This window comes from Oreochromis niloticus, unplaced genomic scaffold (genome assembly GCF_001858045.2).
Source record: "Oreochromis niloticus isolate F11D_XX unplaced genomic scaffold, O_niloticus_UMD_NMBU tig00000795_pilon, whole genome shotgun sequence".
NCBI lineage: Eukaryota > Metazoa > Chordata > Actinopteri > Cichliformes > Cichlidae > Oreochromis > Oreochromis niloticus.
Window position 1 is genome coordinate 355,263 of NW_020327251.1, and position 17,126 is coordinate 372,388.

Genomic DNA, 17,126 nt, shown 5'->3' on the forward strand with positions numbered 1-17,126 from the left:
ATTGGTCGCTGATTTGTTTTTGTTTTGTTTTTGAATGTCAGAAATGTATATTTGAGAATGTGGAGATGTTATATTGGTTTCACTGGTAAAAATAAATAATTGAAATGGGTATATATTTGTTTTTTGTTAAGTTGCCTAATAATTATGCACAGTAATAGTCACCTGCACACACAGATATCCCCCTAAAATAGCTAAAACTAAAAACTGCTTCCAAAAACATTCAGCTTTGATATTAATGAGTTTTTTGGGTTCATTGAGAACATGGTTGTTGTTCAATAATAAAATTATTCCTCAAAAATACAACTTGCCTAATAATTCTGCACTCCCTGTACATAATGATATTACACGATTTTCAACAAACTGCAATTTAGTAAATCCTGAAATTAAAAGTAACTTTTTGTAAAACTGTTATATTTAGAGCAACTTTCAAGTGGAATAAATTGCCTTATAAAATTAGAAAATTAGCAACTATTCAAAACTTCAATGAACATTTAAAAGCTGATTTACAGAACTTTTAGTTGTTGTAATATTGTAAGAGATGATTTGTTTTTGATATTTGTGTAATGTGCCTCAATGTTATTGATATTATTATTATTATTGTTATTATTGATTGCTTATATTTTAATTGTGAAACCTCACTGTGGATGTAAGAGCCAAATTATGTGGATATTTTGAATCCACTTTATTGTATAATATTTTATGTGATTGTATTTGACGGTAGACGAGCAACATCTGTTGTGGAAGCTAATGGGGTTCCTTTTGAATAAACAAATAAACAAACATAATTATTCAGTGATAATAAATCTATACAAATTATAGAAATATGTAATAGGAACAACAACTCTGTGTGTGTGTGTGTGTGTGTGTGTACAACCAGGAGGGATGGGCATGATTTTAGTTTGAACAGTCATGAATTATTTTTCACACCAGGTTGGATGTAATGTGTTAGAACTACCAGCAGGTGGGGATAAGAGACCTTTAAGGTGTTTGGTGCCACACTCCACCTTCAGATTTAAAACTACTGTTAATGGAGGGAGTTTGAAGGCTCAGTTTGTTCCACGACTGCATTTCACTCACTGCCTCTGTTTGTATCTCTGTCACTGCAGGACCAACATGGAGCGAGAAGTCAGCGCTCTCAGGAGGCCGACAAACCTCACAGAAGAAAGAGAAAGAAAACATACACCTGTGACGAGTGTGGGAAGGATTTTGCTTGGAAGGAATCCCTAAAACAACACCAACTCATCCACAGTGGAGTTAAACCGTACAGCTGTGATCAGTGTGGCAGAGCTTTTCCTCAAAGAAGCAAGTTACAGAGGCATCTAGTTACCCACTCTGGAATTAAGGCATACACCTGTGACGAGTGTGGGAAGGATTTTACTGCGAATTATGAACTAAAACATCATCAGGTCATCCACACTGGAGAGAGACCGTTCAGCTGTGACTTGTGTGGAAAGTCTTTTTCCAGGAAGCGTAACCTAAAACAACACCAACTCATCCACAGTGGAGTTAAAGCGTACAGCTGTGATCAGTGTGACAGAGCTTTTACTCACAGTGGCAGCTTACAGAAGCATCTAGTTACCCACTCTGGAATTAAGGCATACAGCTGTGACATCTGTGGAAAAACTTTCAGCCAGAGAGGGCACCGAAATACACACCTACGCATTCACACCAGACATGATGTGTACTGCTGTGAACAGTGTGCCAAATACTTTGCTACAGACGCACAGTTACAACAACACATGTTTACCCACACTGAGGAGAGACCTTATAAATGTGACCTGTGTGAGAAGACTTTTAAATCTCCACATCACCTGAGACAACACCAACAGATCCACACCAGAAAGAGACTCTACAAGTGCAGTTACTGTGAGGTATGTATTTATATTTTTATCTGTGTTAACTGAAACAGTAAAATGTAATTGGACGTCTGCAGAGATGCTCTTTATTTCAGGCGACGTTCAGGATAAAAATGTTGAAGGACTGACTTACTCTGTCTTTGTGTCTTTGTTTAGAAGCAGAGCGACACAGATGGATCCAGTTCTCAACCCTGTCATCACTGTGGTGGTGGGAAAGACTTTCGTTGTGACCTCTGTGGAAAAACTTTCAGTCAGCAAAAGAACCTAAAAATACATCAACGTAAACACACTGGAGACAAACTGAAATACTGCAAAGAATGTGGGAGAAGCTTCACCACATCAAGTTACTTAAAACAACATGAACTGATTCACAGTGGGGTTAAAAAGCACCTCTGTGATCAGTGTGGGTCATCCTTCACCACTGTAAGTGAGCTTAAAAGACACAAACGAGTCCACACAGGAGAGAAACCATACAAGTGCAGACACTGTGAGAGAAGCTTCTCACATTCAACTACTTGTAACAGGCATGAACGTGCACACATGGAAGGAAACTACAGCTGTGACCAGTGTGACAAGAGCTTCAGGAATCTCAGTTCATACTCCGAACACAAACGATCCCACGTTACTAATAAACTGTTTCACTGTTACCAATGTGCCAAAACATTCACCTCATTGTCTGCTCTGTGCAAACATCAGCATGATCACTCAGGACTAGTAATGGGTAGATGAGGCCTCGTGAAGCGTTTCAGCACATTCCCCAAACTGTATTGATACTGTGTCGACACAGTGTTGCTGTTTTGCTCCATACTGACACCTGCTGGACCTTAAATATCATTGCAGGCAACTTACTTGAGACTCACAACAGACACTGATTCAATGACCTAGTCATAAGTGTAGACATTGTAAGGTATTGTATTTTCCATGGAATCATTTCATATCTTTTACGTTTTAAATATTGCAGACATCTGGGGTGGCTGTACCTCAGGTGGTAGAGCAGGTCATCTACTGATCGCAAGGTTGGTGGTTCGATTCCTGGCTTCCCCTAGTCTGCATGCCAAATATCCTTGGGCAAGGTACTAACCCCAAATTGCTCTCCGATGCATCCATTCGAGTATGAATGTGTGTGAATGTTAGCTATGAAGCACTTAGAAAAATGTGCTTGTGCGAATGGGTGTGCATGGGTGAATGCACAAGTTGTGTAAAGTGCTTTGAGTACTCAGATGAGTAGAAAAGCGCTATATAAGAACCAGTCCATTTAACATCTTTGGTATGACATTAAGTGAAAATTAAAATGAAAGTATTGTGAATATAATATTACCCATTTAAATGTAATTGACTCAGTTTATTATAAATTTCTGTCCAGAAAAATAAGTTCATCCATTGTTTTTGCATTCAGTCTATTGTGTTTGTTTTGTTTTGTTTTTTTGACACCATTTCCCCAGCTTTGGAAAACTCACAGGCACAGATGAAGGTGGGATACACAAAAACTGTAAAGCCAGGTGGAAAAGGTTCAGATAAGATGTCTTCCTATTCCAGTACGTTAAAGGATCCTCTGATCTTGGAATGTTTCTCTCCGACACTCTACACAATACTAAGGGGTTGGCAGTCCTTTATAATAAAATTCAGGACTGCCTGGTCCAGAACAATCTTCCTAGATGCTTGATTTCAAAATAATAAAATACATATTAATAAAAAAAATGATGATAAAGCTGTTCAGTGTCAATATAGGCCTACCTTTGTTCATTGTCAGTGTTTGTCTCCTCATTTTCATGTTTGGCTCTGTAATGCCTAAACACTGAGGAGGTGTTCTGATAGATTACACTGAAACAAAGACAAACAAACTATTACCTTATTTCCAGTTAAAAGATCAAAATGATCCCACACAGCAGAAACATTTCTTTTTCTTTCGGGGTCCATTGTGTTATGGAGAGATGTGTTGGGTTTTTTTTGTTTGTTTGTTTGTTGTTTTTTTGGGGGGTTTTTTATCTTTGCGAGAGTAATTTTCTGGGGGGGGGGTTTGGTGGCAATTCATTCCATTGGCAGATGCGGTACCTTTCAAACACAGCTTGGCGCGTTGGCAATGAGCGAGACAGCGGCTGTATCGATCACGTGACTTTTTCTTAAAGCGACGCACGCACTGATACAGGCATCGCTAGGTGAGCTTGATACAAGCGTCGGTGCGTCAGTGTTGCTGGACCCATCACTACTCAGGACTTTAATCACTCCCATCACTGGATCACAGTGAATCTGAAGAGACAGAAAGATCCTCTGGTTTCAGTGTCAGACTCAAAAAGCTTGAGATCAGGCTCCACAGAGTTCAGATAGAATCATTTAAACTTGTGTTGAACTGAACTGGTTGCTGGGCTGAACTTCTACATAATACAGATTTACATGGGATCTTATTTTCTGTCGTTTTACTGAGTCAGTTTTGTCCTTTTTTCTCTGTCCTGGTTTTGCTCGTCTGTAAATAATTGAAACTCAGTCAAATAGTTCATTGTTCTCCAGCAAAACGTTTTGGAAACTCATGTTTAATCTTTAAAACTCTGACATGTTTTAACACACAAGGCTTCATCGGGGAGTTCACTCATGATTGGACCATGAGAATAAAGGTTTTTAGTTCTTTCAAAGAGAGTCTTGGAGCTGTTTGATGTTTTTGTTTTTTCTGAAACCACCTGACAAAAAAAACTGTTTTTCTTGCTTTATGTAGTGTGGAAGTTTTTAATGTTTCTTTCATCTGTGATGTTCTTGAATGTGTTCACATGAAGATGGTACAAATAAACTGTCCTTTTAGCTTTAGCTCCTAATTTATTCATTATGGATTTATGGATGTAGCACAGCAGCAGTTTCTTGATTAACACATGGAGGGCTCGGGATCTGATGGTAAATAATGTTTTGTGTCCTTGTACACATCATACAGCTCAGCTGTTCCACAGATGTCAGGTTTACACAGTGGGATGGTTTGTAAGAACGCAGCTCTCCTGTGGATAAATCCTTACTCTTAGCCTCAGGACCTCACACAGTCCCAGCAGGTTCGGTCAGAAGATTCTTCTTGCATCTAAACAAAGATGATTATGATGATGATGAGTCATTTATGAAAAAAGAAGCAAAAAACAATATTGTTGTATGAGGATTTTTATGGCAGATTTTGTGCATCAACGTTTTTGTACATGAAAATGTTAAAAGGATGCAAAGGAGGAGGAGGGCACAAGAGCTCAGCACGTGATACTGACTGGAAGCAACACAGCTGCTGTTGACAAAGCAGCAGAGTCAGATATGAATGTGTATTGAATTCATCGTGTAAATATACCAGATTTATCCACATACGCTAGTTTTCACCCTTTTTTTACTTTCAGTAAGTTTACTTTTAGTTTATTTTTACTTTCTTAAGACGCAGGAGAATCTGATTCATCATGATTGAGCATTTCATTAAAGTAATGTTTAAAAGACATTTCTCGTTTGTACTTTCAGCTGCAGCCTCGCTGGTGTTTAACTGTCTGACAGTAAAGAAGATAAAAGATACGTGCAAACACAAACACATGAAAAGTATTTGCAGAAAAGCTTAAAGCTCTTGTTTGTGTGTTTTTTCGTTCTAGTCATCGCCAACATGGCGAAGATGTAAAGCTGCCTTTCTGCTACAGTATCTCCTTACATACATCAATCAATCAATCAATCCTTATTTATAAAGCACTTTTCATACAAAAAATGTAGCACAAAGTGCTTTACATGGTTAAAAAGCAGCCCACCCCACCCTCCAACTCACTCCCCACACTCTCATTAACATAAATGATCATGAATACATGGATTTCATTGAGTTATACTAATTTGTTTCTTCATGGCGAGACATCAAAGTTCGCCATGCTGCTGGGGTCACACCCTTTTGCGAAAAGTCACAGTTTTCACTGTAACCCAAGACCAACTCCTTAAGGCTTTCCTGGAGAAATTTGAGGCTGCAGATGTCACCCATCATAATACTGTACCCCAAAGTGTAAAACATGACATTTCCTGCTCCCACAAGGTGGCGCTGTCCCTGGTGTCAAATATGGTAGTTCAGATATGTTCAGGGGTGGAGCCTTATCGTATGTGTGCTCTTTGGTCCAGATCGGACAATGTATGACAGAATGAGAGGCAATAATATTTTCATGGCGAGTCATCGAAATTCCCCGTGGCGCCACGGCCTCACCGTATCCCGAAAACTCAAAAGCTCCGCAATTTAACATGGCCCAGGTGTGTAGTTGACACTGACCAAAGATGAAGCTTATACGACCAAATCCCAAGGAGGAGTTCGAAAAAGTTCGAGGCATGGAAATGGCAAAATTAGAGCCAAAATGTCACCTTCAATCCAAAATGGCGGACTTCCTGTTGGGTTTGCGTCAATGGTCCCACTGACTTTTTTGTTCGTCTTGGCATGATACACATGTGTGCCAGATTTCATACATGTAGCTCAAACGATGTGTTCGTAGGGCTGCATTTAACAACGCATAGGTGGCGCTCTAGAGCCATTTCCCAGTGCTCATATGTAAAAGCATTAAAATACAAAATTTTTCACCAGACCTGGCATGTGTGCAAAATTTCATGAGTTTTTGGGCATGTTTAGGCCCTCAAAAAGGCCCTTGTTTTGCCTGAATAATAATAATAAGAAGAAGAAACGGAGCAGATACAATAGTGCCTTCGCACTCTCAGTGCTCGGGCCCTAATAAATATTAGGTAAAACGTAAATTAATAATATAAATAGAATAACAGGATAGAATAAATAAGCATAAAATAAATAAACGTTAGATGAAAGCTAAATTAAAAAGGTGGGTCTTGAGCCTGTTCTTAAAAACATGTATGTTCTCTGCGGCCCTGAGCTCCTCTGGCAGGCTGTTCCACAGATGAGGACCATACCACTGAAAAGCTGCCTCTCCGTGAGTATGTGTCCTGACTTTGGGAACAGTCAAAAGGCCAGTACCAGAGGACCTCAGGGTCCACGAAGGTTCATATGGTAAAAGCAAATCTGAGAGATAAGAAGGCCCAAGACCATTAAGACATTTAAAAACCAATAAAAGAACTTTAAAATCGATCCTGAAACACACGGGGAGCCAATGCAGTGATTCTAAAACCGGTGTAATGTGGGCCCACCCTCTGGTCTTTGTCAGCACACAAGCTGCAGAGTTTTGTAAAAGTTATAAAGGTGAAATATTCTTTTTGGGGAGACCAGAGAGCAGGGCATTACAGTAATCAATGCGACTGGTAATAAAAGCATGCATCAACATCTCTGTGTTGGCCTGAGAGAGAATAGGGCGGACTCTGGCTATATTTTTTAGATGATAAAATCCAATTTTGGTTACGTGTTTAATATGTGGGATAAAACCAAGCTCAGAGTCAAAAATAACACCCAGGTTTTTCACTTGTAGCGAAGGACATAGTGAAAATGCCTGTAATTTAGACAAGAGTTTCTCTCTCTGAGCCTCAGGACCGATGATTAAAACTTCAGTTTTGTCCTGGTTAAGCTGTAAAAAGTTTTCTGCCATCCAAGATTTTATATCTAGAATACAGTTAAAAGGGGCATCCATTGGTCTGGTGTCATCAGGAGACACGGAGATGTACAGCTGAGTGTCATCAGTGTAACTGGAAGTTCACTCCATGCCTCCTGATGACACCGCCAAGAGGGAGCATATACAAATTAAAAAGTACAGGGCCTAAAACCGACCCTTGAGGCACACCACATGTCATTTTATGGATCTTAGAGGAGCATGTATCTATACACACCATAAAAGTTCTGTCTGAGAGATAGGAAGTGAACCAGTTGTGTACAGCACCAGAGAGGCCCACCATGTGTTTCAGTCTGTTTAAAAGTATAGTGTGGTCTACTGTATCAAAGGCTGCGCTTAGATCCAGTAGCACCAGGACTGAGAGCTTTTGGGGGTCCCAGTTACATCTAAGATCATTTAAAACCTTTAGGAGAGCGGTCTCTGTGCTGTGGTTCACCCTAAATCCAGACTGAAATATCTCCAGGATCTGTTTATCATTCAAAAAATGATTAATCTGAGTAAAAACAAGTTTTTCTAAAATTTTACTTAAAAATGGTAAGTTGGATACAGGTCTGTAGTTATTAAAATCATTACAATCCAAATTGCCCTTCTTCAGAAGGGGCCTCACCACCGCCGTTTTAAAGGCAGCAGGGAAGACACCCAACTGAAGAGAGCAATTCATCACGTATAAAAGCTCAGCTTCAAAAAATCCATAAAGTGTTTTAAAAAGTAAAGAGGGGATTCGATCTAAAAGACGTGGTGGATCTCACTGTGGAGAAAACTTTCTTAAGGTTCTCAGCATTAACCAGAACAAAGCTGTCCAGTGTCTCCTCAGGTACAATCGAGCCCTCAGATGTGTTTAAAATCATATCACGAGAAGATAAAATATCACATCTGATGGTGCTGATTTTTCCCCTGAAGTGGTCTGCAAACTGCTCACAGAGTGAGTCTGTGGGAGTTCTTTGGGAGCTGTTAAAATCAGGGTTAAATAAATGATCTATGGTGGAAAAGAGGACCTTGGGATTATTTTTGTTATTACTGATTATTTTGGCGAAGTATGAATTTCTTGAATTCCTTAGTGTATTATTGTAAATTTTAAGTTGCTCGCAAAGTATTTGATGGTTGATTGCATTTTTATTTTTCCTCCATCTCCTTTCTGCTGCCCTGCAATTCCTTTTGAGTGTTTTGACTTCTTCGTTTCTCCAGGGTGATACATGTTTTCTGTTAATCTTTTTGGTGGTGAGTGGAGCAACGGAGTCAAGGCTTTTCTTCAGTTTGCTGTTAAAATGATTAAAAATAAAATCACAGGGTGCAGGTAAAATCACAGGGGGGCATTCGTCTAAAACCCTGGTATAATTTGCAGCCACTTCAGAGGTTAGATAGCGCCTCCTCACAGTTCGCACCGAGGTCTCCCGCTGTATAAAACCGGTGATGTTAAAAAACACACAGTAGTGGTCAGAGACAGCCAAGTCAACAACAGAGGACACACTGGTGGACAGCCCATGGGTGATGACCAGGTCCAGAGTGTGTCCTCTGTTGTGAGTCGGCTGCGTGACGTGCTGGGTAAAATCCATACAGTGAAGAATGTTTAAGAATTCTTTTGATGTAGAGTCAGAAGGATTATCTATGTGCAGGTTAAAATCACCGGTTAAAATTATCATTTTATATTTTGAATGTATGTTTGTTAAAAATTCTGAGAATTCCTTGATAAAAGCAGCACTGTCTATAGGTGGTCTATAAATTGTGACAGATAAAACTGGAGCGCTGCTAAAAACAATAGCATGGAATTCAAAAGTGGTAAAATGATCAAATAAAATTTGTTTGGTGGTGAGTCTGTTATTGGTTAAAGATGCAGTCCCACCACCTCTTTTACCACTTCTAATAGAAAAGGAGAAATTAAAATTTGGTGGGGAGGCCTCAGTGAGAACAACTGGTGCATCCGAACCCAGCCATGTTTCAGTTAAAAATAAACAGTCAAGTTTATTATCTAAAATTAAATCATTAATAATAAAAGACTTGTTCAACAGAGAGCGGACATTTAAAAGTGCCATACTGATCGAGACTGGTGGATTTTTGACAGTAGAGTTCAAGGAATGATGACATTTTTGAAGAGGCCTGAGGTTATTAATGTTTTTGGAGTTACTGGATTTATGATAATTCTGTTGCTCTCTGTTTGTGATTATGACGGGTATTGTGTTGACTGTGGGAGAGAGAGGTCCGAGTACAGAGTATTGTGTATTACTGTTAAAAGTGGAACAAATATAGGAGCTGGGACCAGGGGGACATCAGTCAGTGGCGGACAGATCAGCAGGTAATGTCGGTTTGGGGTAGTGACAGGGCGGTGTGCGGGAGTGCTGTACGCCAAATGCCAAATTGGCGGACAGCAAACGGCGTCCCCAGGCGTTGAGGTGGAGCCCGTCTGCCCCAAAAAGATGCCTCCTCTCCCAGAAGGCATCAAAATTGTTAATAAAACCCACACCGTGGGAGACACAGGCGGAGGAAAGCCAGGTGTTAAGGCTGAGCAGCCGGCTGAAACGGCCTATCCCTCTGCCACAGGTGGGGGTGGGCCCGGAGATAAAAGCACTCACCTGCAACTGACCAAGGAGGCTGAAGAGTTGGAGGAAGTCCAGCCTCAGCAGCTCAGATTGCTGTTTGGGGATGTCATTGGTGCCGATGTGGATGATGAGCTGGTTGGCCTGTGGGTGGGATCCCAGGATGTTGGGAATTCTGTCCACTATGTCGACAACGGTGGCTCCCGGGAACGACAGCGTGAGCGCCCCCCTCATCCGCACGTTCCTGACGATGGAATCCCCGAGGACCAGCGTGGAGAGAGGAGGCGCCACCGGGGGCTGCTGGCCATCTGAGACGCCCGCGCCGCGGCACCGGGGGTGTTCAGATGGAGATGCGCCAGCCGGACCGCGTGAGTGACTCCCAGGTAGCCGCGCCATGGGTCCTCTTCTCCGAGGACCCGGGGTAAAGCACAGCTCTCCGCGGTGAGTTTGCACCACAGCGTCGGGCTGCCCGCCGCGGCTCCGGGGGTGTAGTGGTGGAGATGGCGCAGACCTCAGCGACACAGCGGGATGGCGAGGGCTAGCGGCCAGAGGAGGAAAGTCCACAGGATCCAGGACATTGAATTTATTCTCCAATACTACCGTGCCGGAGGGGTGAGGGTGCGAGAGACGGATCCTCCTGGCCCCTCTGCAGCCACCGCGCGTCTCAACCCACGGTCCATGGCGCTGGTTGGAGTGGAGTGGAGCTGACCAGAGCCTTGGGTCTGGCCCCTAGTTGAAACCAGCAGTTCTCGTCCGTGGCAGAAACACCAGCGACGCAAGTTGAGAGCCTGGGTTGACTGTTGGCGGGATCTTGGGACACAGCAGCTGGGTGGTGCACTGTGTCGGCTAGCTCAGCGCTAGTAGCGGTGGTTTGAGCTTTGCCAAGGAGGATCGTGTCAAGTTCGCGTTCAGCCCCCTGGATTTGGTATAGCGTGGATATCCTTTGTTCCAGCTCGATCACTTTTTGGCTCAGGTTGATGCAGCTTTCACAACTGGATGTTGAGGGAAGTGGTGCCATTCCGAAATCTCGTACCGGTGTTCCAGATCAACTGGCGTTTAGATCAACTGGCGTTGGTCGAACAGATGTGTGGCAGTCTTGCGTTTCAGGAGCTGCTACCGACAAACCAGCAACAAAACTGCCAAATGTGTCTTCTGTGACACTTGTGAGGTTATCTCAAACACACTCCGTCAGTCTTGATGCCGTTGAACAACAAAATGTTTAAAAATGTCGCGAGTTTACCTGGTGATATCCTCATGCGCGACGCGATCGCGAAAACGGCAAACAATTAACACCACACCGATGTTGTTCACAGGACAGCAAGGGTAAACGATCGGGAGACTCTTGTCGTCGTTATCGTTCCCCTCGCACGTTTTATTTCTCCGGTTTCAGCGTTTTTGCTTCACAACTAAAGCGTGCAGTTTACTTTGTGTGCACTAACATGGACTCGAGTCAACCAGCGCCACCTCTGGCCAAGTGCCACAGCCTACAGCCAGATTAACTTGTGACACACATCTGCACCATGTTTGAATTCGTTTCATGCACAATACATTTGTACCTTTCAATTGTGTCTGTTTGTGCGTCATGCAAATAAACCTTTGAAATGAATGAAATGACACTAATATTTCACTAGGGTTGTAACATCACATGTCGTTAGCGTAGTCTGCCTGTGTCTTTTCTCTACGAACAAACATTTTAGAGTTGGTAGTTATATACAGTCTGTATAAGTGTGGTCAATCTAATAAACATTTGTAAGGAGATGGCAGTTACTGTGAATGTACAGCAGGTGATTAGTAATAAACAGTCAGACAATGACCCTGACAATCTCATTCAATCTTGCAGATTGAATGCACCTTCTGCGGAAAGTGGTACCACACAGTGTGTGTGGACTTCCCCTGTGCAGAAGGCGACTACAAATGTTGTGGGTGCTAAATAAACAGAAAAAATTGATGCCTGTTGTCTTTGCTTACTGATTGTTTTTAGTGTTGACAATCCACATTGCTGGGATTGCATCTTTCAACATGTTTATGGGTAGATTTGGATGTACCAGGTGTAAGTGCAGCCACTCAGCCTCTACTCAATGTGATCATAGCAGCAGGTGCAGATGTGTCACAAGTTAATCTAGTAGTAGGCTATGGTATTTGGCCACAGGTGGCAGCAGTGGACTGACCTCCATTTGAGACTGCTCCAGCTGCTATGTGATTGTGGATCTGCTACAAATTGAAGATCATATGCACGTTTTGGAAATTAACCCTCGTATTATGTTGAAAAACAAAAAAATGACATTGATTTTGTTGCGGGTCATTTTGACATTTTGAACTGCAATAAAACAATAGCAACTTTATTTTCCATTAGATAAACATGTAGAACACAGACATACAACAGTTAGACTGTCCATAACTATTTTAGGAACAATTTGGGAAAGGTTTTTCATTCTTACAAACACATTTCTTTTGAACTTGCCCAGTGTTCTCAGTTTTTCAGTGTTCAACATTTTCAATTTTGTCCACATGATGGACAGAATGTAACTGTGTGCTTTCTGCAGATGTACTTCTTGCATTTCTCACAAAAAGTGCTTGTTTTAAAACAGGAATCTTCCTAACTCAGATTTAAAACAAAAGATTTCTACGTCTCCTCCAGTCTCAAAAACAGATGACAAACCAATCGACACACCTGAGTCACTGACTTTCTTAAATCCACTCACTCTCACTGACTCTGTTTATTGCTAATCACTGTGTAACTGCTGTACATTCACAGTAACTGCCATCTCCATACAAATGTTCATTAGATTAACCACACTTATACAGACTGTATATAACTACCAACTCTCCAGCCATGTTGATGGATTGCCTATATTGGCTGGAAATATTCATTTCCAGAGAAAAGACACAGACAGAAGATTCTTACAGGATGTGATGTGACAACACTAATGAACTATTGATGTGTCATATTTGTCCAAGGCGTATTTCATTGTTATGGAAAAAGAGAATATTAAAATCATGATGACCAATTGGAGTGGTGATTCAAACGTGGTGCAGATGTGTGTCACAAGTTAATCTGGCTGTAGGCTGTGGCACTTGGCCAGAGGTGGCGCTGGTTGACTCGAGTCCATGTTAGTGCACACAAAGTAAACTGCACGCTTTAGTTGTGAAGCAAAAACGCTGAAACCGGAGAAATAAAACGTGCGAGGGGAACGATAACGACGACAAGAGTCTCCCGATCGCTTACTCTTGCTGTCCTGTGAACAACATCGGCGTGGTGTTAATTGTTTGCTGTTTTCGCGATCGCGTCGTGCATGAGGATATCACCAGGTAAATTCGCGACATTTTTAAACATTTTGTTGTTCAACGGCATCAAGACTGACGGAGTGTGTTTGAGATAACCTCACAAGTGTCACAGATGACACATTTGGCGTGTTTTTGTTTCTTCTTCTTTTCTTTTCTTTTTTCTTTTTTGCTGGTTTGTCGGTAGCAGCTCCTGAAACGCAAGTCTGCCACACATCTGTTCGACCAACGCCAGTTAATCTAAACACCAGTTGATCTGGAACACCGGCGACAGCGTCAAAAACAAAAACAAACAGCGTCAAAAACAAAAACAAAAACAAAAACTGCCACTTTAGCTTACGTTAGCTAGTTGCGGCAGTTGCTGCACGCAGTCAAGATGCTCCGACATATCGTGGGACATAGAGTGTCTTTCTTTGACCATGTCTCACTGTGTTTTATTCTTGACGTTGCATTTGAGTCTTGCATGGCTCTATTTTAATTAATGTTAAAATGGATGGATGGCTAGACGGACCCCCTGAATTTAAAATCTGAAATCTTTTTATTCCTTTATTCCACTGCTTTCAGGCATTTCTGTGCATCTAAATTTATATATAGATATCGAAACACACATACACTCATATCTGTGCAATTTGTTAATATCTTCATAATCTCCAATAATGTTACACCCCAGTGCTTTCATTTGAACCCCAAGTGTCATTGTCTCTGAAAAAGCACAGAGTATAATGCATCTATTTTGCAAAATAAATAATACAATAAATGTTAAAAGACTTTCAAAAGGTACCCTGTTTTTCCCTTCGTTGTGTAGCCCTGTCTGCAATTATTCAGGCTTGCAGTATAAAGAAAAGAAAAGTTTATAGTTATAAAAAATGGTTAAAATATAAATAGTTGATAAAAGGTTTAAAAATCATATACTTGAGTACCAATGTATTTCATTTACAGTTAAGAGTCCAATAAATAAAAGGGTTTCATGATTTAGAGTTCATTTACTGTGCAGAAGCAATATGTTGGGGTGTAACCTAAGTTTGTTTACCCATCTAATGTCAGTTATCTTAATGTTATATTGCCATTGGTTGTTGTGCTGATGAGCCAGTCAATGTCACTCTTCTCTGTTATGGGGCGGGATGAGTGGTAAAGGTTTGTGTGAATCTGTGGGAGCGGACACAGAAGCTAAGTCCGAAGAGAGAGATGTCGTAAGGCAAACGTGGTGTGGATTTTGCATCTAAGTGTATCATTGAGGTCGACTACCCGTGGTCCTGATATGACTTATTTGTGATCTGCAAGAGAAGCCGAGGGACGCTGTAGAAGGAGAGGGAGAGCGAGGTTTCTGCCCGGATGGACCCTGCTGTTTTCTTGCCCCCTGACTGTCTTCACTACTGGTGAACTAACTGCTAACTGCCCGTTTCTGACTGACCCCACTAACAAACTCATTGGACTCGTGAGTACTAACTGGAACTAAAGTGCACGTATTTTGTTTATTGCTCAGTTTGAGTGAAGCGGCCATCAGTGTGGGCCCACTGTTACAAATTTGGTTTAAATTGAGTAAGTGTGTAGTTATAATCAAAGTTATTTTCAAAGGTTGAAATTCATCCCTTTTAAAGGTGTGAGTGGTTGTAACCCAAATAACACTTGGCACCTAAGAAAGAGTTATTTTGTTTTGATAATCTTTTATTTATAACCCATGTAGTCACATTTACAGTGGTTTTGTTTGTTTATTTGAATTCAATTCATTTTATTTTATAAAAGTAAGTGTTTATTTTATTTATTTCTATGTTGTCTAAATAAATACCCAGTGAGGGATTTAATTTGTGTAAAATACAGTTGTGGTGGTCCTTATTAATTCAATTAGAGGGTATCAGGTATCATTATTAGTAGCACTACGAACCCAGGCCCAGTCTCATTGTACTATATACTCTAGCTTTACCATAGCTACGTGGGACCTGGGTTACAGTTGTATCGTACAAACAGAGATAATATAATTATCTGAGGAACAATTGTCAATAAGCAGAGAAGTTATTAAAATATTAATGCAAGACATGGAAGCAGCTGGTGTTGTTCCTAAATTAGGAACAATATTTTAAAATTACTTCACAATTCTTCTTGCACTTCAGATTGTTACAAACTATCAGAATATAAAGAAAGTCAGAAAATGGAAAACCTCAACTTATAAAACTGCTATTTTTTTTAACCACAAACCACTGGATCAATGTCAAGGGTTTTGCACTTGATTTTTATTTAATCATAAAACACTGCAGAGACGCAAAGAAATAATCATTATAACAGTGTGCAAATACTATGTGTCCAAGCTATAGACGTCTCTGAAGCAACACTTTAAGAAACTCCTGCATAGCTGCGGGGTGCACAGTCCACATTTCACAGTGACAGCACAAAGACCCACACAGCTGGATTTGGATATTTAACATTCTTTCAGTAAAAATTAAACCCTGCATGAGTCCATGAATATCTGGCATTAATCATATGAAAGCCTCTGCTGTAGCACCCTGTCATCCATTCATCCAAGAGATGTAACCAAGATACTGCCTCTATTAGATAATTATTAGATAATCATTTTTGAAAAATAATCTTTAACATCTGAGTAATGTCAGATTTTACACGGTCGGGTGTATCAGAGTTTAACTCAGAAAATTAAACTTTATTTAAAATACGTTTTGAGTTAAATTTCAAACGAGCCATCATGATAAAGGGAATGTGTGCAGTTTTGGTGCTCCGTAAGTTCTGTGCTGAACAGCGTGGCTGACTCTTCGTATCTACTATTGCCTCCACAGTCTGAGTCCACACAGGTAATGAGCCATTATGACCAATTATGGAGTCCACTGCCAGCTCGCGCTTTTTTGAGGTTATGTCAAAAGGTCTCTTGGAAATAAACATGGACTATTTGTTTAGGCAGTCTGTGTCAGTGGGCTCAGTCAGTGGTCACGTTGTCTTATTACAATAAACACATGCAGTGTAGTTTATTTTTGAGTTAATCCAGCCTTCTACCTGCAAGAAATCTTTAGTGCAGTATGTAATCTGCTTCTGAAAATAGCTCCCAGCAAGAAGAATCTGTTCTTTCAGCTCTAATCCGTGAAAAAAAGACAAAAAAAACCAAACTTGGTTGGTCTGTTCATTGTCACCGCTCTGATGTCAGGTGTACATGATTGGAGGATTTGGGGTTGGGTTCTCTGCTCATTCATCACTGCAGATTTTAGTTAGATTTGTTTGTCCGTGGGAACTGTGGGAACCTTAAATTACATTTTGGATGTAAACAAAAAGAAGAGCGTGAAGGGGTGTGAAGAAAAACAGATTTTAAACTTTGTTTTTTTACCTGGACTCTGGTGCCATCCTGTGGCTGCTATGAAACAAAAGTGAAGTAATGAAAATAAAAAATGTTCTCAGTTTTCCTTGTTTGCCAAACTTCTCACAGTGTGAGATAATTAAAGGAGGATGTGTTGGGGGAACAGCTAGTTTTCTCCAATCATGCCTTGGGACATGTGCTGCTGTTTAGATGTTCTTGTTTTATTGTTTATGGTTACGTTACTTTTAACTGTTATCTTGAATCTTGTGTTTACGCTGTGGTGCAGAGTCACTGACAGTTGTTTTGTAGAGAGAGTGCTGTACCATGAGTGACTACTGTTGTGCTGTTGTTGAACCTTGAGGCACATTGTAGCATCAGCAAGTGTTTAATAAAGAGCTCCCCCTACCAGCTTGGGGTTGAATAACAAGCTCAGTCTCTCCCTGTGAGCTCCTTTGTAAAGATTCCTCTGCATGCCACAATATTAAAAAAACAACAGCAGTTAGTTTAGGTTTACTGTGATGAAAACTCCAGACTCACAGTGAAACATCATGCTGTGTAACACTATACAACAGTGTAAAGTTCAGGAAAGTTTCTTCATGGTTCAGAGGCTGCTCGGCAGAGGATGATTTAAAGA

General features: G+C 40.9%; 1 protein-coding gene and 1 long non-coding RNA gene across 4 annotated transcripts in view; both read left to right on the plus strand.

Moving 5' to 3' along the window:
* The window catches only part of LOC109199679 (eotaxin), a 367,879-nt gene that overhangs the window by 297,646 nt on the left and 53,107 nt on the right, over positions 1 to 17,126 (plus strand). Inside the window, exon 1 of one of the 3 annotated variants that reach the window (XM_025904337.1) lies at positions 14,088 to 14,635. The exons of the other annotated variants lie outside the window; for them this stretch is intronic. The gene's annotated coding sequence lies outside the window, so the exon portion shown is untranslated. Of the gene's footprint in view, positions 1 to 14,087; positions 14,636 to 17,126 lie in introns of those variants that run through there. 3 annotated transcript variants of the gene reach the window in all.
* On the plus strand, positions 1,552 to 2,507 carry LOC112844713 (uncharacterized). Its single transcript, XR_003217450.1, has 2 exons — positions 1,552 to 1,871; positions 2,013 to 2,507. It is a non-coding gene; the product is annotated as an uncharacterized LOC112844713 (long non-coding RNA).